The sequence below is a fragment of the Budorcas taxicolor genome, chromosome 5 (assembly GCF_023091745.1).
Source record: "Budorcas taxicolor isolate Tak-1 chromosome 5, Takin1.1, whole genome shotgun sequence".
In the NCBI taxonomy this organism is placed as follows: Eukaryota; Metazoa; Chordata; class Mammalia; order Artiodactyla; family Bovidae; genus Budorcas; species Budorcas taxicolor.
The window spans coordinates 17,982,154-18,004,519 of NC_068914.1; the positions used below are offsets into that span (position 1 = coordinate 17,982,154).

Here is a 22,366-nt window from a genome sequence, read left to right on the forward strand (position 1 = left end):
TCTCTCCTGGGGAACTGAGGCCCAGAGATGGTGAGTAACTTGACCAATATCACAAAGCAAGTTAAGAGTTGGAGCTGGCACCAGACGGGTCAACCTCAAGTCTGGCTCAAGCCTGGGTGCATGTCTAGGACACATTTGGACATGGATTCCAGACCAGGGGTGGGTGCCCTCCCAACTTTGGGATCATACTGGGAAAAAAAGAAACTTTCTACTGTGGAAAATTTCAAAGATAAACAATGCAGAGAGAAGAACACAATGAAGCCCTGTGTACCCATCACCCAGACTCAATAATCATCAGCATTTTGCCAATCTTCCTTCTTTTGAACTCATTTCCTCACCCCTGACACCACTGGAGTTATCAGAGCAAAGTCCAGTTCATCATTAAATACTATACACATCACTGATATGGATTTCATAAATGTGGCCAGACACATATTATCACACAGAACAAAGCTGATGAGTCCTTAATATCACCTAAGACAGACCGCACGCAAGCTGGGGGCCATTTTTGAGGCTGACATTAGGGTTAGATGCCTTAACCTTTCCTACTCAGTTCTCAGAGGCCAAGCTTCTGGGATCACCAAAAATGAAAGAAAAGGTTCTTATAACAGTATCTGTCAAGTTCCACTTCTGAAACAAGAGCAAAATGATCAGGAGTAAATATGGTCAAATGTCAACAAATGTTATCTAGGTGGTGAATACACTGGGGGTATCTTATGTCAGTTTCTGTACTTTCCTAAATAATATTTCACATTTGCCAGTGATCCTGGCCCTGCCCCTCTCCCCAGGGGTCCTGGCCTAGTGTGTGTGCACGTATGTGTGTGTGTGCGTGCGCGTGTGCGTGTGTGCGTGTGCATGTGTGTGTGCACATGCGCACACATGTGCACATGCATGGTGGTTGGGAGTGGGTGACCAGTTCATCCTGGCAGCCTGGCTTCCAGAATGCCCTCATCTTTCCAGCTCGAGTATCAGCCCCAGATGTCTCATCATGTCCCCAGGCCCTGGCCTGGTGCCCCACACCAAGTGGGAGTTCAGAATGCTTGCTGAGTGAGTCTAGCCAGACAGGGAGGGGTGTCCCGAGACATTTCCATCCCCTTGGCTCAGACAGGCAGGAACTTCTGCTGAGCAAGCAAGAAACAGGAAAAAGAGAGATGTCCTCGCCTTTTTGTTCAGGGAGTATGGTCACTCACCAAAATCTCTGCAAGACCTCTGACCACTTTTTTGAAAGAGAAAGGTCGGAGTTCAGGGTACTTCCCACTGGACCACCCTCAGGACCTGGCCTGGGATCCTCTCAATCACAGGAGCTGTCCTGGGCTACAGACCCCTCCTCCCTTGGCAGGAGGGCTGTTTCTCTGGGATGCTCCCAGCACAGCTGAAGGGACAGGCGGGCACCCTGTAGTCCCCCTACTCCAAGCTCTGCGAATGTATGCTTGTGCAGGGGAGGGGAAGCAAAGGATCCAGCTGGAGACAGATGGCATCTGTGGGGATGTTTCACAAGCCTGAGACTCTCAGTGCCCATGGAAAAGAGGAAGGAAACCCTTTGTTTGTGGAAGAAGCTCCTGGCACTGCTGACGGCACTGAGCAATTCCTCAGACCCCTGAACACCCTTTTGCCCAGGCCAGACTGAGGGCAGCCTTTGATCTTCTGCCCCCTCCAACTTCTGCCCAGATGTGCCCACTCTCCCTCCCAGCACTAAGCCCCAAGCATTGCCAGCTGCAGCAGCCCCAGCCTGCAGCTCCCCTGTCCGAAGATGACTTATGGCTTTAATTACCGAGAGCTGGGTGTGAGCCTCAGGAAGGAGCCAGCTCCACCAGGCTCAGTTCCTGTTGACAAGGGGCTGCCAAGTTGGCGAGGGCAGTCCTGCACGCTTGCCACACTGTCCTCCGTCGTCTGGGTGGTGACCAGACTCTTCCTTCCCTTCCAGGGTGCCTGCCTGCGTGCTCTGAGAGTGGGGTGAAGGAATGTGGATGCAGCAGGAATGTGCGCAGAGTGGCTCTGAGGCTGGCCCATGAGACAGCTTTGTCTTGAGAGGTGTGGGGAGATGCAGGAGGGAGGAGCTGGGGCAGGGAACAGCAGGCGAGGCCCAGGGGTGCTCAGGACAATGACCAGGCTCTCCGGAAAGAGAAAGGCTGCCAAGGAAGCTGGGGTAGCATGGGGAAAGCTGTGAGCGGCTGGACAGACAGGTGGATCCAACTGAGATGGTTCGCATGATGAACCTTCCAGGTTACCTTTCACCTGGATACCCCAGAGGCCTTCCAGCTGGTTGCCCTGCTTCTCCTCTAGCCCTCTCGCCAGCTCACTCTCCACCCAGAAGATCTTTCAAAAGCCTGACGCAGATCCAGTTACTCCACTGCAGTGTCTTCCCAGTGCAAATGGAGCAACCCTGAATCCTCACCCTGGCGTGAGAGCCCCTAAACGACCAGTCTCTGCTCAGCTCTCTCACCTCACTTCCTACTCCCAGTTCTCTACTCCCCCCGACACCTGAGTCTCATGAAACCTCTTTTTCCAATTTTCTCTTTCTTAAATATACCCAGCTATTTGCTGTCTCGGGGCCTTTACACGTACTGTTTCCTCTGCCTAGAACTCTTTTATCCCCAAACCTCCGCATGGCTGTCTCCTCTACCTTTGTTCAGTGTCCTCGCAAATGTCACCATATCAAAGAGGCCACTACCCCAGCTAAGTGGCTGAAGCTCACTCTCCATCATACCTCCCCCTCCTGTTTTATTTTCTTATAAGTCCCTGTCACTCTCTAAAATTATCTTAGTCATTCATCTGTTCAATAGTTTATATTCTGAATTTCTCACCAGACTGTAAGATCCATGAGGACAACAGCATTTTCTCTCTTGTTTGTGGCTGTGTCCCCAGAGCTGATATAAGAGAGGTATTCGATATTCACATAATAATAAACATTCATGAATAATCATCAAACTAGCCCCAATTCTTTGTGTTACAAAAAGGGACAAGGACCTCTGCACTGCCCAGCAACTAGGAGCAGAGCCAACAGACCAGAGGTGTCTACCCTGCCCTCCACGGCCAGGCCCCCTTTCCCTGCTGAGTTGACCAGCTCTGTGCCTGGTCTGCCAAGCTCTGCTCCCTACCTTACCTAAGAGCCTCCTAGGGGGGCAGGCTCCAAGAACTGTTGTGAGGTTTTGAGCAGTCCTCCCATTGATGGACCTTGACAGCTTCTTATACCTGAGGCAGCTTCAGGGCAGAGCAGGAGAGGACTTGGAAGGGGGCAGACGTAACGAGGAGGAAGAGCCTAGGTCAGAGCAGCTGAAAGAGTGAGCCTGGAATCAGATCCCTCCCCCACTGCTGTGGCCTTGGTTTTCTCATCTGTGACTTGGGAGGGCTGGAATGGATGACATATGGGTCCCTGGGGCGTGTGACAGGTGAGCCCCCTGAAGCCAGGCCCCTGGCACTGGGAGAAAGTTGGAGATTGGCAAGGGAACAGGTGAAGGCACGAAGGTGCCTATCCTGCGCCCTCCCTCCCTGACCCCAGCACCGCTACAGGCTCTTGCCTGGGCCTGTGTTATCAATCTCCCTCCACCTGGAGAACACCCCTAAATGAAATTCCTATTGGCGTGAGGCCTGTGATATAACAAGTCACTCGCTTTGCCTGGGAAATGAAAGATGATAAGGCAGAGTTCCTGGGACAGAGGCGATCTCCATAAATCTGCCAGAGAGTGCTGGGATTACTTTGTGGGATTAATTATCTGTCCTTCAAACAAAGACCTGACCTCAGCAGCCGAATGTCCCCAACCTGTGAAGGAGGGAGCCTTGGGCAGTGGCAGGGGTGGGGGTGGGAGGGGGTGGCCTGGGCTGAGGGGCAGGCCATGGTGCGGGCTGAGCAAGCACTGTGAGATACCAAGTCGGCATTTCACTTCTCCTAGAAGACCCTACACAGCTCCCTCCTGCCCAGCACACCATGTTTACCCACTTCTAACACTTTCTGCAGCCTGACTCTTCTTGGTTTCCAGCAACCCAGCCACCCCTCCCAGCTGTTTCTCAGCCAGTTCAGGGCAGTACTGCCTCCTGTCCTCTCCTAACTACACTCCTACTTCCCAGAACTGGAGGTGTCCTGATATGGATAAGAAACTTTTATGTGCAATAGAAAAAGGACTGGACCAGGAGCCAGCTTGGTGTCTACCTTGAGTTTCCTGAGCTCTCAGCCTCAGTTTACCCATCCATAAAATGGGGACAGCATAGACAAGGTCTGTACATGAAGAGGTTGTCAGGAAGATCCAATGGGACAGAGTGGCCTGTGGAAAGCACATGGACTTCAGACTCAAGTAGAGATGTCATGTCTTGGTCTAGAATGACCCTATCTGTTCCATAGCCTTTTGGGGTTTGTTTCCTCCCCTGTGAAATGGGGACACTGATAGAGTTTGTTGTCAGCATAACATGCAACGTCTGTAGACGGCCTGGCATGACATCCTTGGGAGGGAGTCTACTGACATCCTAATTACACTGCAAGAGGAGTGCGGTCACAGTGGCTTTCTGTCTGCTCTCCCCTCAGGCCAGTCCCTTCTCCCTGCTGAGCCCACACTGCGTGCAAACTCTCTAGACTCCCAAGTGGAGCCAAGCAGAAAGCACCACTCTCGGAGCCAAGGAACATCGGTGCTAATCACAGAGAGGCTTCCCAGGGCCAGTCTGCATGCCAGCCAAGCCCCAGGTGTCTGTTTTGAGTCACAAGGGCCACAGAGGAAAGGCAGTTGGTATAGCCTTTGGTTCCATGAAAAAATGAGGAGGTGGATGGATTTCATTGTCGAAATGTAGACATCAGGGGTCACCTCTGGGTGGAGGTGGTTGGGGTGTGACAAAAAGGTCCTGGATGTGAGGTGAGGGTGGCTCGGTAGCAACTGCTGGCCAGGCCACACAGGACCTGGGCAATCCCAGGCAGACCTCAGCCAGTTGACTTCCAAGTTCTCATTGGGTGAAATAGGAAGGCCAGTCCTCCCTTGCAGTGTCACACAGAGGGTGGATAATTTAGGTGAAGGCCCCTGGCAGCTGCTCAGGCATACACAAGCCCCTTAGGAAAGAATGGCTGCTTTACGGGTTCCCAGGAAAGTGTGGATGCCGCCCAAGCAGGCCTCCAGGGTTCAGAGGCTCAGGTCCCAGGGGCCTGATGGACATGTGGATTCCAGAGCATCCCACAGTCACCATGATGGGGCGGAAGAGAATGAGGATAAGAAGGCAGATGCTTGCAGACCCTGAGCCAACAAGGCAGCCATAGGCCAGAGGGGACATAGTTCTGGCATAGGATAGGGAACAGCAGGTGAGAGCAAACACGGAAGCTGAGCTGGCTGGTGAGTATGACCTCCCATCAGAAAAGGAAAGGGAATAACCAACCTTCCCCCATCAACTCAGCAGAAAGGGAAGTTGGGTGGTCAGGGAAGGCTTCCGGAGGTGGTGAGTGGGAAAATAAGGCTTAAAGGAAGGGAGGGGTATAGAAAGATGGATAAATAATGGCTCCTCTCTGCTCTTCCCAAATTCCCTTCTTTCAAGAAGGTGCAGTGAAAAGCAGTCACTTCCTCTAGGTGATGTCAATGAACTTAGGAATGACAGCAATTTATTGAACACTTACTATGTATATCAGTCACTGTGCTAAATAGGCCCTGCCTTCTCTTTGAGGTAGGGATTTGAATGTCAATTTACGAAAGTGGTTGTTGAGGTCCCAGAGTCAGATGAACTTGGGAGTCAGGATCTGAACTCAGATCTAACAGACCCAAAGCCCTAAGTTGCTACCTCAGCATACAAAGCACTTCCCAGGGGGCAGCCAGTTGGTTATTTTGTCCTGTGGGTGGCACAACCCAGCACTCCAGCTTGAGTCAAGTTAGGGACACGGTCCATACCTCCTAACTCTGCGCCTGTTGGATGGCCAGTGGCTGAGGCAGGTGCTTTGAGTTCCAGAGAAGCAAGATGAGAAAGAAACAGAGATGGGTGTCATCCTGGACAAGGACTGGGTGTTGGGTTTAGGTAAATGGGGGTGTTTGCCTCTTCAGATCTGTGGGGTCCATCTACATACCTTCAAACAATACCTATCTTATTGGACTCAAGATTTGATCTCCAAAACTGCTTGGGTCCAAATCCTGGCTTTGATGTTTACAAGCTGAGTGGCCTTGGGCAAGTTACTTAACCTCTCTGAGCTTAGTTTCAGTTCAGTTCAGTTCAGTTCAGTTCAGTCGCTCAGTCGTGTCCAACCCTTTGCGACCCCATGAATCGCAGCATGCCAGGCCTCTCTGTCCATCACCAACTCCTGGAGTTCACTCAAACTCATGTCCATCAAGTCGGTGATGCCATCCAGCCATCTCATCCTCTGTCGTTCCCTTCTCCTCCTGCCCCCAATCCCTCCCAGCATCAGGGTCTTTTCCAATGAGTCAACTCTTCGCATGAGGTGGCCAAAGTATTGGAGTTTCAGCTTTAGCATCAGTCCTTCCAATGAACACCCAGACAAAATGATAGGATACTGAAAGAGGAACTTCCCGGGTTGGTAGGTGCCCAATATGCTACTGGAGATCAGTGGACAAATAACTCCAGAAAGAACGAAGGGATGAAGCCAAAGCAAACACAATACCCAGCTGTGGATGTGACTGGTGATAGAAGCAAGGTCCAACGTTATAAAGAGCAACACTCCATAGGAACCTGGAATGTCAGGTCCATGAATCAAGGCAAATTGTAAGTGGTCAAACAGGAGATGGCAAGAGTGAATGTCGACATTCTAGGAATCAGCGAACTAAAATGGACTGGAATGGGTGAATTTACCTCAGATGACCATTATATCTACTACTGTGGGCAGGAATCCCTTAGTAGCTATCATGGTCAACAAAAGAGTCCAAAATGCAGTATTTGGATGCAATCTCAAAAACGACAGAATGATCTCTGTTTGTTTCCAAGGCAAACCATTCAATATCACGGTAATCCAAGCCTATGCCCCAACCAGTAACGCTGAAGAAGCTGAAGTTGAACAGTTCTATGAAGACCTACAAGACCTTTTAGAACTAACACCCAAAAAAGATATCCTTTTCATTATAGGGGACTGGAATGCAAAAGTAGGAAGTCAAGAAACACCTGGCGTAACAGGCAAGTTTGGCCTTAGAGTACAGAATGAAGCAGGGCAAAGGTTAATAGAGTTTTGCCAGGAGAATGCACCGGTCATAGCAAACACCCTCTTCCAACAACACAAGAGAAGACTCTACACATGGACATCACCAGATGGTCAACACCAAAATCAGATTGATTATATTCTTTGCAGCCAAAGATGGAGAAGCTCTATACAGTCAGCAAAAACAAGACCGGGAGCTGACTGTGGCTCAGATCATGAACTCCTTATTGCCAAATTCAGACTTAAATTGAAGAAAGTAGGGGAAACCACTAGACCATTCAGCTATGACATAAATCAAATCCCTTGTGATTATACAGTGGAAGTGAGAAATAGATTTAAGGGACTAGATCTGATAGACAGAGTGCCTGAAGAACTATGGATGGAGGTTCGTGACATTGTACAGGAGACAGGGATCAAGACCATCCCCATGGAAAAGAAATGCAAAAAAGCAAAATGGCTGTCTGGGGAGGCCTTACAAATAGCTGTGAAAAGAGGAGAAGCGAAAAGCAAAGGAGAAAAGGAAAGATATAAGCATCTGAATGCAGAGTTCCAAAGAATAGCAAGAAGAGATAAGAAAGCCTTCCTAAGCAATCAATGCAAAGAAATAGAGGAAAACAACAGAATGGGAAAGACTAGAGATCTCTTCAAGAAAATCAGAGATACCAAGGGAACATTTCATGCAAAGATGGGCTCAATAAAGGACAGAAATGGTATGGACCTAACAGAAGCAGAAGATATTAAGAAGAGGTGGCAAGGATACACAGGAGAACTGTACAAAAAAGAGCTTCACGACCCAGATAATCATGATGGTGTGACCACTCACCTAGAGCTTAGTTCCTCATTGGCAAAGCGACAACAATGATAGTACCTTCCTCATCAGGGTGCTGTGAGGAGTAAATGAGTTAATGCATGGGCTGCTTAAAGCAGTGCTAGGCACATGGTGATTACCAGCTAAATGCTGGGCAATGTTACTATTAGCTAGGTGGGGTTTCCCCTTTGACCTCCCATTCTACTCCTTTTTTCCCAAAGAAGTACCAGTCCCAGGCTCTGCTAAATGTCTCTGTACATGTATGTATTATTGCTAAATATCTACTGTTGCTAACATGTTTTTCAACTACAGAGATGGTATTACGCTATTCCATTCTGTTTCTTTTATCACTCAACACTAAGTTTCAAAGATTTATCTATTTCACTGCCTGTACATCTATTAAGTTGAATCCTATGAAACTGCTCACATTCGACCATTTTTGACCTACAAAAATGGTGATTTCATGTGATTTAACCTAATAGTATCTCGCTTCTAACTGATACAGAGCTTTAGCGTAGGGGTTGTAAAAGGCCATAGTAAGTATTTATTTTACACTTTGCAGGTCAAGAGGGAAAATTGAGGACATGATGTTAGTACTTACTGAAGAGTAGAGAAAAAAAATCTCCACAAAATTTTTGATGAAATTTGATATATGACAATAATTGAGCACATTTTTATAACACTGGTCTACTAGTAAGAAGAATGAAATTTGGGGAGCAAAATATTTCACTTAAGTGGAATTCAAAGACAGTGCTTACTATCATCAAATCAACTGCAAAAATACTCATCTTTAACATCCAGGAGTTAGGACCTGGATATATGATGGCCTTTATTTAGCCTACCACAGCATCTTTGCCCCTGTTGATAATTTACCCCACTCATACCTCTCTTGGCCCTGGCTCCCTCCTGATCTCCCAGGATGGATCCGTGCATCTACCTAGACCATCCATAACTTGTAGATATTACAAAACAGGCAGGGGGTATGAAGAAGTTGTTCATTTTAATTGCCATTTGCATTTCTCTGACTCCAGTCAGTGTTGGTACCTCTATATACATTCAGTAATCTCTGGGGCATCCCATTCTGTGAATATATTTTGTCTTTTTTCTATTGAATTTCCCAACTTTTCCTGTTGATTTGTAGAAATTTCTTATATATTCTACATATTATTCCTGTGCTGGTTTTTTAATTGTTGCAAAAATCTTTTCCACACATGTCATCTATTGTTAACTTTGTCTATATATTTCAATGGAATTGGAAATCGTTTGATGATCAATTTTTCACGTATGGCATATGCTCTTTGGGTGGCAAGAAGTCCTTTTCAACTACAAGATCACAAAGATATACCCTCACATTTCCTTTTATGAGCTTTATATTTCACCTTTCACCTTGAAGTCTTTAATCCATCTGGAGGCTACCTTGGTGTATGGGAGGGATTTGTTTTATTTTTCTCCATAGAGCGAGCTAGTTTTCTGAACACCAGCTACTATACAAGTCATCTTATCCCCCATTGATTTGTGGTGCCACCTTTATCATATATCAAGCTCCCATATTTATATGTGGGTCTGGTTCTATTCTGTCCCATTGGGCTATCCGCCTATCTTTTTAAATGTACTAGATAAATTTGGGGCTGGTCTCCCTCATGGCCCTGCTGCCCTCTTCTGTACCAGCTGCTCGGGGTGACACCATCTCGGGCTGCCAGCTCCCTATGGCTTTGGACATTGCTTGTGATGATGAGCCGGCCAATCTGACCCCTTCTAGGAAGTCTGGAACTGGAAAACTAGAATGTGGAGATGACTGACAGCTGAGACAGAAGCCAAAAGGACATTTCAAGGGTAGCCATGATGAGAGAGGTCAATATGGCCATCATGGTCTAGGTAGATGCACGGATCCATCCTGGGAGACCACGAGGGAGCCAGGGCCAAGAGAGGTACGAGTGGGGTGAATAATCAACAGGGGCAAAGATGCTGTGGTAGGCTAAATAAAGGTCATCATGTGTCCAGGCCCTAACTCCTGGAACCTCTGAATGTCACCTTGCATAGCAAAAAGGAAGTTACAAATGTGACTCAGTTAAGCATCCTGATATGGGGAGATTATTGGCTGGACCCTACAGATAATCACAAGAGTTCTGAAAGACTGAAGCACAGCGAGATCTGACTGTAGAAGAGAAGGCAGTGTGACCACGGTAAAAAGACTGGAGTGATCTGGGCACAATCCAGAGAATGCTGGCAGCCACCAGCCTCTGGAGGAGGCAAGGGATGGATTCCCCCCTGGAACCTCCAGATGGAACCAGCCGGCTGACACCGTGACTTTAGCCCCATGGAGCTAAATCACTGTGGACTCTGGCCTGCCAGAATCAGAAGAGAGAACATTTCTGTTGTTTTAAGCCCCTGAGTTTCTGGCAATTTGTTGTTGAAGCCATAGGAGGCAAACTCAGATGCTGTAAGAAAGGAGAGAGGGTGCAAGCTCTGCCCCAATTCCTCATCCCTGGAGGTCCAACTCTGAGGAAGGTCTGCTCCGGATTCCCATAGGAACCCCAGAGCCTCACCGAGGCCCCTTTCCCTGAGCTTCCGAGTGTTCTTGGGGCCATATGTGCCCTCAAAGGAACAAGAAACACTCCTTAGTTTGACCCTTCAAATCACCTTCCTCTTCTGCAGCCTAGTGGCCTTGTCTGTTGCCCCTCAGACATCTTATGAAGAGTCCTTCCTCAAAGAGTTTGCTCCAGTTGGTCTCTCCTGCTTGGGATGCCCTCCTCCCTACCTAACTCACCCATCCTTCAGTCCCAGTAATACCTTCTCCCCCATCTCTAAGGTGATATCATTTACAGGATCCTATCCAATAGAGGTCTGGTATTTCCGAAGTTCTTGCCCAGTGTTGGACACTGTTTGGAACACTTTACATGCATGGATACAACTGTCAGAACCTGCAGCAGCTCCATCATCCCTCCCATAGTACAGATAAGGAAAGGCTCAGGACAAGTTACTCCAGTGTTAGGACTGCCCAATCCAGTCATCTGGATGTCCAACTTTTTCCATATCTGCATGTCACACCTATTATTATTATTTGCCTCTTTTCCTCCATTTGATTCAGTTTCTCCTTTAAAAAATCATTCTAATAGAGTCTATTTAAGAATATCATCAATGGAGAACCAGTTCATTGGCCATAAATAGTGATTATAAAACAGATAAAATGAGCCTATGTGGTGAGATTTTAGTTACATCAGCTTGGCATCTGAAGGCTCTAGCCTGCTTTCTGTTTGTTAAACAGAGAGATGAGCTGAATGGTGAAGAGGTGTTCAAGATGTGAGTACCCAACTGGACTTTTCTCCTGGACAGGGCTGACAGAAATAGAAAATCTAAAAGAGAATTGAGAAGGGAATAGCCGTCTCACTATGTGATTCGGTGTTATTTCACGCCCCACCCATGCGGCACTTAAAATCATCTCTCTGGGGAATCAGCTGGGGTGAAGCCGCTGCCCTCACCCCATCCCCCCAACACACTCAGCCTCCTCTGATCTCCCAGAGGACTGACTTCCTGACGGCATGAGTCCCTCAGCAAATGCTGTATGGACGGACAAGCAACTTTTCATATGTTTACTCCCCAGCAAGTCCTTAAACTTCTCACAGAATGGTTTTCCATCTCCAGCTTCCATTCTAGACCCTGTCTCCCCAAGACCATGAAGAAGGGAGGCTGGCTTACCAGGACCTCCGCACTAAGCATCTGCTGAGTTGTGAAGAGCTGACTCTCCTGTCCCCACAAACTTCTAAAGGACCCATAGGATCCCAGGACCTCAACTCCTCCTTTCCAAAGTGTTCCTTAAGTCCAAACTAAATCATTCTCAGGCATTTAAGACTCCCGGTGTCATTAAGGAGCTTCCCAGGTGGCGGCAGTGGTAAAGAACCCACCTGCTAATGCAGAGGACGTAAGAGATGCAAGCTGGATCGCTGGAGGAGGAAATACTAATACACTCCAGTATTCTTGCCTGGAGAACCCATGGACAGAGGAGTCTGGTGGGCTACAGTCTATGGGGTCACAAAGAGCACACACTGTCATTAAGAAGAAAAATCAGTCACCGGCTCCTTTAAAATAACCCTTGCTATGCTGGACATTGTGGTGAAGTGCCCTTCAGCCTCTGCTTTCACTGATTCAAAAGCGTTTCACTGATATGGTCCTTCAGAATGGTGCTTCTACTTGCACGGGCAGCAGGAGGGTGTGGGCGGGGCAGTGAGCTGGAAAACAGAGGCAGCCTGATTCCACCCCACGGGGCCCCACAAAAGAAAGGCCTTCTGAAGGTGTTGGAATGGAGCACGGCCCAGCGGAAGGAAAATGTGAGCAATAAATCCCTTCTGTGTCAGAATGTTTGTTCAGTTCAATCAATGTCTGAAAATATCTGCCTTGAAATCTCTGTTTCCAGGATATTGGTCAAATATTTGAATGGGGCAGCCAGTTAATTGACTCAGGAGGAGCACTTGACACAGAGGCAGAGGGAGGGCTGCAGGGGCACAGGAAGACAGCCAAGCCCACAGGCAGATCCAGTGACCCCCAGGCAGCACCGCCAGTGTTCAGGGCAGGAGGAGGGGAGGCCCTGGAGAAGTGCGGGTTCTGGAGTTAACATGCTCTTACCCCCTGCCAGCCATGTGACTCTGGGCAGCTGGGCCTCAGTTTCTTGATCTGCAGAATGGGCAGACAATGACAGTACCTACCTCCTGGGGTTAGTAGGGAGAATTTAAAGAGTTGATGCAGGAGAAGCATTTAGATCTAGTTCTAAGCATCCACAAAAGTGTTCGTTACTATTCCTATGTTATTGTGACCCCTTACTCTGGCATTGAAAGCTCTCCCAGTGTGAATCCCATGCTGTAAGAGGGTGTTAGGGCTGATGGGGAGATCCCCTGAATGTGTGCTCACACCCTGCCTTGTGACTGGTGACACCCCTTCCTCGTGGTCTCTTCCAATCATCCCTCAAGGACTGCCCTTCTCAAGAACCAGCACTTTCCTGACCTCCTGGAGCATCTGTCATACATGCCACGCTTCAGGCTCCTGTGACGGATTGCCTGTGCAGTCAGGACCTCCCTGAGGCTGATACTGGACCTGTCTGGTGAACCTGTGGGTGGGCCTGCTGACATGTGGGCTAAAAGAGAGATCCCTTCCTTTGCTTCCATATTTTAAATTTGCTTTAAAACATGGGTTCTGTAGGAGAGATGGGGGTGGGGAGGGTGGCATGTTGTCCTTGTGGTCCTGTCTGGGCCCCATCCAGAGAATAGCTGAAGGCTGAGTGGGAGAAGCTGTTTAAATGGTGGGGGAGGAGATGGAGCATAAAGGGGCCCAGCAGGGATGCTGAGGGGCCCAAGCCCAAGTACAGCTGCAGGGGGGTGACGAGCAGCCCGTGTCCACCCACGATCCACTTTGGCTCCAGGGTCATGGGGTGTCCGGGGGACCCTGGGCCATTTCAGCAGCTAGGGAGGGTGCTGACAGCAGTGGCCCAGGTGACTTACTGACTTGGCTTTGTGCAAGGGACACCCACAAGGGATCAGGGGCAAAAGAACAGGTCAGTTGGACAGCATATGCCTTCCTCCCTGCCCATAGGGGCCCTGTAATGCTTGGGGATTTGCTAAGAGCTATAGTCTTTGATTTTTGCAGGCAGAGAGGAGGAGCAAGAGCCAGTGACACTTACTTTTCTAAAATCTCCATTACCACCTATGTGCTGAGGAATCCTAGTATCTTTTCGTGTATGCATTTGTCATCAATCAGATGATAATGTTTTGATAAACTCTATTGATATTCCCATTGTACAGATGAGGAGACTGAGGCACAGACAGAAGTAACCTGCTCAAGGTTAGCTGAGACCTGAGCCAGGCTGGCCATGAGAAGGGCCTGTGACTAAGATTTCTCCCTCTCTCTCTCCAGAGCGCCTGGCCCATAGCAGGCATACAATAAATACTGATGACATGGAGATGCTGATAGGAACATAGGTGCAGATGTTAACATTTTTGTCCCCCAAGGAAATCATGAATCAGAGCCCTACAGGGGTAGGAGGTGGCTGATGGGCTGAGCCAGCAGAACTCCATCTGCTTTGCTCACCCTCTCTGCAGGGCACCCCAGGGTGTCTCCCTCTTTTGGAACCCACCCCATCACTGAGCCTAGAAAGGGGAGGGTATAGCCATGTGAGGCTGTGGGTAACTTTGGGCTTAATATCTTTGTAACCATATTGCAAAGGGGCATGCCTAAGACAGCGCCTTACACTTAATCTTTCTCTTATTGCTTTTTCTCTTGTATGATTTAACCTTGCACCAGGTATCAAGCTAGATAAATAAAAACTTTTATTTCAGATTAGCCCCGGCTGGGGGCTGCCTTGAAAGCGGAGCAGTCATCCAGGGAGTGAGATGAAAAAGGGAGCGGGGAATGTGAGCCGCTGAGAGGGACTCATTGTATCTCCCAAAAGACATTTGAGACCTTTTGTGAGGAGGGAGGGATGAGATCTCCTGCCAAGCCCACAGCCTGGGGAGGCTGAGACGGGTGGCTGACATCCCCCTAGTCTGCCTTCCTGACCCCTCTTCCTGAGTGGCCCTTCACCCCAGTTACCTTCTCACACTAGTATTTCTTGCTCAATGCTTAATATGGCCAGGAGACCCTGTCTTTGCAGATATTTAGCTATGTCTTCCCCACTAGAATGTGAGCTCTGTGGGCTCAGTGGCAGCAACTTCCCCTTCACAATTGGTGCCCGGGGTCTGGCATGGAGCCTGGCACACAGTAGGAACTCAATTAATATTGGCTGGTTAACTGAATGAATGAATCCTGGGGTTCTAGTTCGGTACATAGACCAGGGGGTTGACATGAATCATTTGGTTTCCCAGGCAGAATAGTAAAAGATGGTAAAAAGGATGTGGGTTTTGGAAGCAAGAAAAGCTGGGTTTGAATCCTGTGCCCCCAACTGATGTGCTGTGTGACCCTAAGCGTTTCATGAGCTCTGTGGGTCTAGTTTCCTTATCTGTAAAATGCTCTGGCCGGCTGCGTTCTGAGGTAAGAGTGAGGGTGAGGGTGACGGAGAGTATATGTAGCCCAGAGCAAACCCTCTCTCACATGTTTCGAGAGAGAGAGATGCACAAGATGTTAGGGCAGCACGGTTTGCAATAGCAAAAATCAGTGCATACACCGTTCAACAAGAAAATGGATCACCTGTGATATTTCACATGATGAAGTAACACAGTAATAAAAACGAACAAATAATTACACCTCCCCCCCCGCAAAATGCAGATGGATCTTGTATGTAACATTGAAGAGAAAACACAAGTCCAGGAGACGACGTGTAACATACTATTAAAATAAGGTTCAAAGGCAACTGAAATATGCACGTGTGACAAAACATTTTTTGAAACCAAAGAAATAAAAAAGAAAGAAAAACAATGCAAAGTGCAAAGAGATGGCCATGGGACGGGGAGTTGGGATGGACTGGATGGGGAACACAGGGAGATGTGTGGGATGAGTAACAGTCTGGCTCTTGGGTTGGTTGGTGGGTTCACAGGTGTCCACAAAATTATTAAAAACTAATAATGAAACTAAAGAGGGCCACACAAGGACCAGTGCTGACTCTGAGCCAAAGATGATGTCTAAATCAGTTCTGTGCGCTTGACATGTGCCAAGATAAGAAAGAAAGAGAGTGCAACATAAATGCTGGCTAATTTCACAATCCTCCAAGGATCTCAGTGCAATAAAAAGCGGTTACTTAGAGATGAGGAAAAACTAGAAACCAGTCAATTTTTTTAATAAGACAAACGCCTGTTGACATCAGACTAGAGCTTCTCTCCAAAGCAATCTCTAGGCATGAACTAGAATGAGCCCTAGCCCCTGAAAGTAGCCTTCAGCCATGATTGGTCTGCCAGATCCCAGGCCTGGAGAGAACTGCTTCTTGAGCTGAGCAAGGGCCACCCCTGCTTAGCTGTGGCGGTGGTACCCAGGTGCTGCTTGGACCTGAGTGGGAGGTCCTGGGTAAGCTCCCACAGTACACGGGTCCCATAGGAGGCTCTGTAGTGTCTTGAGCAAGGGTCAGAGCCTTCTGCCCATGAGGAAGGTACAGAAAAGAGGAGGGGCAGAAAGGGAGCGTCTCAGACCATGGCGGTGAAACCTCTTCAAAGCCCACTGGCCAATTTGATTCACGGGAAGGATGCAGAGGCGAGGTACAGCTGCTGATAGAGCGTGCAGGGCCTCAGGAAAGGCTCAAAGACGGCACGAAGAGCGGGGAGTGGGAGGGAAGCGGTGCAATCCGGAAGAGAGCAGGGAGAACGAACAGGGAGAATGGAGTGACGCTCTACCAGGTTCCGTGTTAGTGTGACCTCTTGTTGTTGGTTTGGTACAGTGGCGGAAGGGCACTGTGAATAATATTTTTTAATTAAATTTTTTAAAAGTCAGAGGAACTGCCCCTTAAATATTGTTGAAAGAAGAGAGCCACAGGATGCAAACTGGATAAACCTTGGATGGCATATTCATTCCAGCTCTCTAGAGAATGCCTATCAACTACCAGCGGCTGATGGAGGCTCGGAGGCCCACTCAGGCTCAGTGGGAAAGTGTGCTGGGATCAATTAGTGATCTCTGCCTTGACACGGGATACAGGGGCTCTGGTATATGTGCTGACACGGGTCTAACAAGGCAGTCACAGGTGTAAGCAGATCAGCTTTCCTTATGAACATGCCCCCTTTTGCCGAGGCCACTACAGGGACCCGAGATACCGAGACTTGGAGCTTAGATGCTTCTTTGTCTCCCTCTTTCCCTGCACCGTCCATTCTCACTACAGTGCCTTGATGAATTTCCTCCTTTACATCTCCACAACAAACCCTAGTCCTCCCCTAGTGTGGTGAAGCAGCCTGTTAGGAGACCATCCTCATTCCAGTGCTTCCCATTCTGACTGTCCAGACCTTCCATGAGATAAATCTTCTGATGACCCTCTCACCCCCAGACATGCTCAAGAACCCACATCTTTTGCCTTGTATGCCCTCCTCCAACTGGCCCCAGCACGTGCCTCCCATCAGCCCTGACTCCTCCCTGGCTCCAGCTGTTCCCCACTGTGCCTGGCCAGGTGCCCTGAGGTTTCTGGGGCTTTCAGGCACCCAATATGTACTCCAAGCCAGGGGCTTTGATGTGCAATTCTGATTTCCAAAGCAGATCTGCTTTTCCCAAGTTTTTACTTCTTGGGGGGAGAAAAATGCCAAGCAGCTTAATCACGAGGGCTTTGAAGTGATTCAAATGATGGTCTTCTGTGATAGCTGTCCCCTACCAGGCCATGGCCAGGGGCCCGATTTAGTTATTGGCATATGTGGAGGTGTATGTACTGGCATATGTGGGTTTGTGCAAATTTGACTGCTTATTCTCTCTCCACACACACACACACAGAGACACACACAGACACACATACAGCTTTCATTTCAGTGTTCAATGTGTTTTCAAGGAACTGCCTCACTTGGTAACGTTAAAAGTAAAATTCAGCAAGTGCTGAGTGAAGACTTTATCTTTCACTAACATACCTGGGCAGGTCCCCCAGCATGACCCAGTGGTAAGGCCACTGCCTTTTAAACTGAGGGGTTTCAGCCTTGATACTGCACACCTATTCTTCATTCAAGGCCATTGTTTCTCAACCCTTTATTTTCATTATCACAGGCCCTTCCAACCTCCCTAGCCATTTAAGACATTTTTTTCTAACTGCTCCCCTAACCTGCATGAAATTTTAATATCACAAATATAGCATATGTATATCTGTGCTTTATACATATAAGGAGTAAGGTATTTTTTTACCTCTCAGAACAAATCTTTGCCCCAGGGGGTGATACTGGCCTGTTGATGACACGTGTTCTTCAAGACCAGAGCTTCTCAAAGGGTGGTTCCCAGGCCATCAGAACAGTATCATGCAGGCCCCACCCTCTAGAGTTTCTGATTCAGGTTTAGGGTAGGGTACAAAATTTTTCATTTTTAATAATGCCCAGGTGGAGACATCTGGAGACATCACTTTGAGAACAGCTGCTGTCATGCAAATTCTGGCCATATTTTGGAGCCCAAGCGACCTGGGTTTAAATCCCTATTCTTCCACTTTGTGGCTGTGACCCTTGGTCAATATATAAAAGTCCCCAAGCCTTGCCGTACATGCCAACAAAGTGCAGTAATACTGTCTCCTTCATACACTACTGTGAGGGATTAAATGGCCAGTGGCTCACATGCAGCAGGCACCTAACAAATGGGGTATATGGCAGAACTGCAGGAGACCCAGAGAAGCAGGGCTCAGACAAGAAAGTGGATGATGGGAGAGGGTAGGCTCCTTCAGCCTGAAAGTGGAGTCTGGGCTGAGACGGGGCTGTAATGCAGGGTGGAGTGGGAAGCGCTAGCTTGGGCTCCTTCACCAAATCATCATACCCCAGGGTGGCGGGGGCCCTTCGGGTGCTGGGGAAGGCTCTGTTTAGTGGCAGTTATGGGAAGGAGAGAGTCAAACGACAGAACTCAGCAGACAGTACTTCTAGAAAATCAAAATGCTTCTAAAGTGGAGGAAAGGACTCAGACAGTGTTGGAATCACCTGGAGGACCTCATAGTCTCCTGGGCCCCATCCCCAAGTCTGACTCTGTAGTTCTGGGGTGGCCTGAGGATTCACATGTCTAACAGGTCCCCAGGTGATGCTGTTGCTGCTGGTCCGAGGCCCCACCTTGAGGACCACTGCTTCACAGCCTCTCCTGGATGGCCTTCCTGTGACGAATGCTTAAGGAGGGAAGAAGCGTCTGGGAACTCGTGGGAAGATGATAGCAGGACAAAATGCCAGGCCTTAGAGCCCTCGGGACTGACTGAGAGGAGCCTCCAATCTAAGTCCCCTGACCACCCAGGTGGCCTGCTTGTTGACACACATGAGTGGACACAGCTGGTAAACTGGGCTCCTGACAGCATGGTGTGCCCGTCCCCACTGCATCCTGGCCAGTGGCAGGCAGGAGGCACACGTGAGGCCTGCTGTGTGCTGACCCATGGACAGGTACCAATGCCACCCGCTTTATCTAGTGGCCTCATTTCCTCGTCACAACTCTGTGAGAAAGACACCATCACCTTCAGATTAAAGATGGGGGAACTGAAGCTTCACGGGTTTTAGTGACTCCCTCCAGGTCACTTAACTGGGAAGACAGGATGCCTCTCTGCAACAAACAGTGGTTGGAAATTAAACAATTTCTCTGCCTGAGGGGACTCTAAAGGCATCTCAGGCCGCGGTCCAGTCCTGGGCTCCTCCGGTGCCTACAACAACTGCCCTGCCAGTTGCCTCCTGTCGGCGTGGCCTCCTCGCCATCCCTGGCTCTGTCTCTGTGCCCCCTCTGTGATATCTACCACCTGGGGACACTAGGGCCGCCTCCTTGCTGACCTCCTTGCTCCCACCTGCCCTGCCCCAACCCACTGAGCTTTGCACAACACACCCCTGCCCATGTCCCTCCCCTGCTGGACTGGCGGCCCACTGTCCCGAGGACCAGGGCCTGGTGTTCTCCTGGGCAGGGCATTCCATACCCTGCACATCAGCCTCGTCCCCCCTCTGTGGCCTCCCGCGCGCGCTGTGCTCAGCCACGCGCATGACTGCAGCTCCGCGATCGGGCACACTCTGCTCTGGGATCTTGGTACGTGCTGCTCCTCTGCCTGCAACAGACCCTCCCTCTACCCTTCCCAGCTGCTCATCTGTCAGCGCTGGCTTAGAAGATCCCTCCTCGGCGAGCCTCCCCTCCTGGTGGCTGGGAGGTACCCCCTCCCATGGATTCTTGCTCACTTCTTATGACGGATATTTTTGAATACATACAAGAGTAGAAAGAACAGTCCAGTGACTCCCCTGGGAGCCACTGCTCTACATCAGCATTGGTCAGCACAGCCCATGCCTGTCTCCACAGCATTCCACCAGGGCGCTGCAGCCTGTCCCCCAGACTGCCTGCAGGTTCCTGCGGCTGAGACGGCGACTCGGGCCTTACCAGCGCTCAGGACTTTAGGACAGAGAAGACCCTCAGTCCACTGTAGGTGGATAGTAAAGTCTCTGTGTGTTGAGCACTGACTACACATTTAGGTGATCTGCTAAGTACGTACACGACGTAGCATCCCTGTGAGACCTGGGTTATAACTACCTCCACTTCACAGAGTGGAAAACTGATGCCCAGAAGGTTACACACGCAGCAGAAGGCAAGCTAAGGCGGTCTACCTCCGGAATAGAGCTGCCCATAGAAACAGAATGCAAGCCACAGCTGCTATTTGAAATTCTCTAGTAGCCACATTAAAAAAAATTGGTAAAATTACTTTTAATAATATGTTATCTTTAACCCAGTATATTGAATATACCATTTTAACACATCTATGTAAGGCATTATTGAGATATTCTACAATCTATTTTTCAACCTACGTCTTCAAAACCCTGTGTGTTTACAGCACATCTCAGATCAGACCAGCTGCATTTCAAGAGCTCTGTACATTTCAAGACAACCGTACTGACCAGCTCAGCTAGTGGTCACCACCCTGAACATGGCCCTAAAGCCTGCACGCTCAATCACTTACTTCTCTATACTTAAATGAATGAAGGAGGAAATGAGTGAGAGTCCCAAGAACCTCTGGTCCTGAACTTTCTTCAACAATTAATAATGTTTAATATTTTATGGTCCTTTAGGGTCTCTCTGGCATTGTCTTATCTGCCATGGGAGTTGTCATCTCTGTTCCACAGATGAGGATATGGGGCTAAGACGGCCAAATGCCTTGCTTGAACACCCTGCTGCAGGTGGCACTGCTGGGCCTCAAACTGACAATTCTGGGCTCCTAGTCCTGTGCTCTGCTGGGCAGGAGGGCAGCCACCCCTTGAAGCAGGACTATATCCATCTGGCAGGGAAGGGTGTCTGCTCAGACCACAGGTGAGGCTGACCACTGGGGACAGGAGCCCGCAGAGCTCTGGAGGTCAGACGCTGGAGGAAGTGATGCCCTTGGTGAGTGGCAGGGCAGGCACAGGCTGAGGGAGCACGGGGCCCGTGCCAGATCCTCTATGGGAAACAGCCTTGTCATTCTTCGGTCGTAGTTTGGCCACAAGAGGCTGAGAACAAATTGATGGCAATGGAGCCATAACTTACCTCTGAAGGCCTCTTTGTTCTTGGCAAAACAGAGGGGTCATTAGTAATGGGGAAAGCACTGGTGTGTGGACATAAATCCCCCCAGCTGCAGGGCTGATAAACAGCCTGGAGGGGACAGGGCCTCAGGGAGCTGGGCAGGTTAACCGTGTGCCATGCGTCACTGTGGGCTCGGGCCTATGTCTGAGATAGACTACCTGCCCAGGCTCCTAAGGTGCCCAGAGACTGGGTAGCCCACAGTGCCCTCAGGACTCGCACCTGGCTCTGGGAGGCCCTGAGGCCCTCAGTCCTTTCTTTCAAATGAAAATGATTCCAGAGCACCTGAGCTGGAGCAGGCTCCCACCAGGCACTCAGGGTCAGTGTGGGGCAGTCAGCGGGAAGGGACACTGGCAGGGCATCCCTTCTTCCATTTCAAGCCAGACAGGCACTGGCCAAGCCACCCAGGCCTTAACACCACTGGAAAGGAGGGCACAAGAGGCCAGACCCCCAGCAGACAATGTTCTTTGCAGTAGTGTCTACACTGATTAGCCGAGGGAAGTAGACGAGGTCAAATCTTAGCCTCTGTCCACTGCTCTCCTGGGCAGTGTGCCCTGTTGCCTGTTTGCCTGCCCAGACTTGGGCTGAGGCTGGCTCGCAGGGGTCCATGCCAGCCCAGGCCTGGGGAGAAGGGCAGGGAGGGAAGCCAGGTGCTCAGGATAGGAAGGGCAGAAAGAGGACTGCCCTTTCCTGAAACTGTCTGGAAAGGATCTGGGGTTGCTGGTGCCAAACACCCATTATAGTGAGGACCATCATGGCTACCCTGCGAACATGGTCCAACTGCTATCCCACCAAGGGCGGCAGACAGCTGCCCCAGTGCGGTCTCCTCCATTTCCACACCCACTGCAGACTCTGCCAATTGAAGACCGCACTGAACCTGTTTGACTTCCTGGTCCCCTTCAGGCAGCCATTACCAATCAATCAAAGCTGGCAGGTAAGAGAAAACCCGTTTGTCATCCTTTCTAAAAGCCCTCATCTGTTCTGGGAATCCTATAAAGCTACGCTAAGTGCTCAAGGTTTTCCAGAAATTTCTGCCTCCTGCACCCACCTTGGCATGCATCCCCTACCTCTACTTTCATATCCTGGGTTTCCCTTCTTATCCTGTTTTATGCACTTAGAAACCTGGCCTGAGAAAGTGTGTCCCTAGAAATCTCACAGGATGCTGCTGCAGGCAATTGTCCCCAGACTCTAAGCTCCAGAGCACCATCCAGATACCAAAGCCTCAGCAGCTCTGCCTTCCAGCCTCCTGCTCCAGGGGAAAGGGGTGGCTGGGCCCATCTCTGTTATAGAGGGCCTGAGGTTCTGGGGCTGGTGGCTTGGCACCCAGCACA

The 22,366-nt window shown here is 49.5% G+C and overlaps 1 protein-coding gene across 1 annotated transcript in view; it reads right to left on the bottom strand.

Moving 5' to 3' along the window:
• Positions 1-22,366, bottom strand: part of CDH23 (cadherin related 23) — a 388,293-nt gene that overhangs the window by 224,037 nt on the left and 141,890 nt on the right. The gene's annotated exons all lie outside the window — the stretch shown is intronic.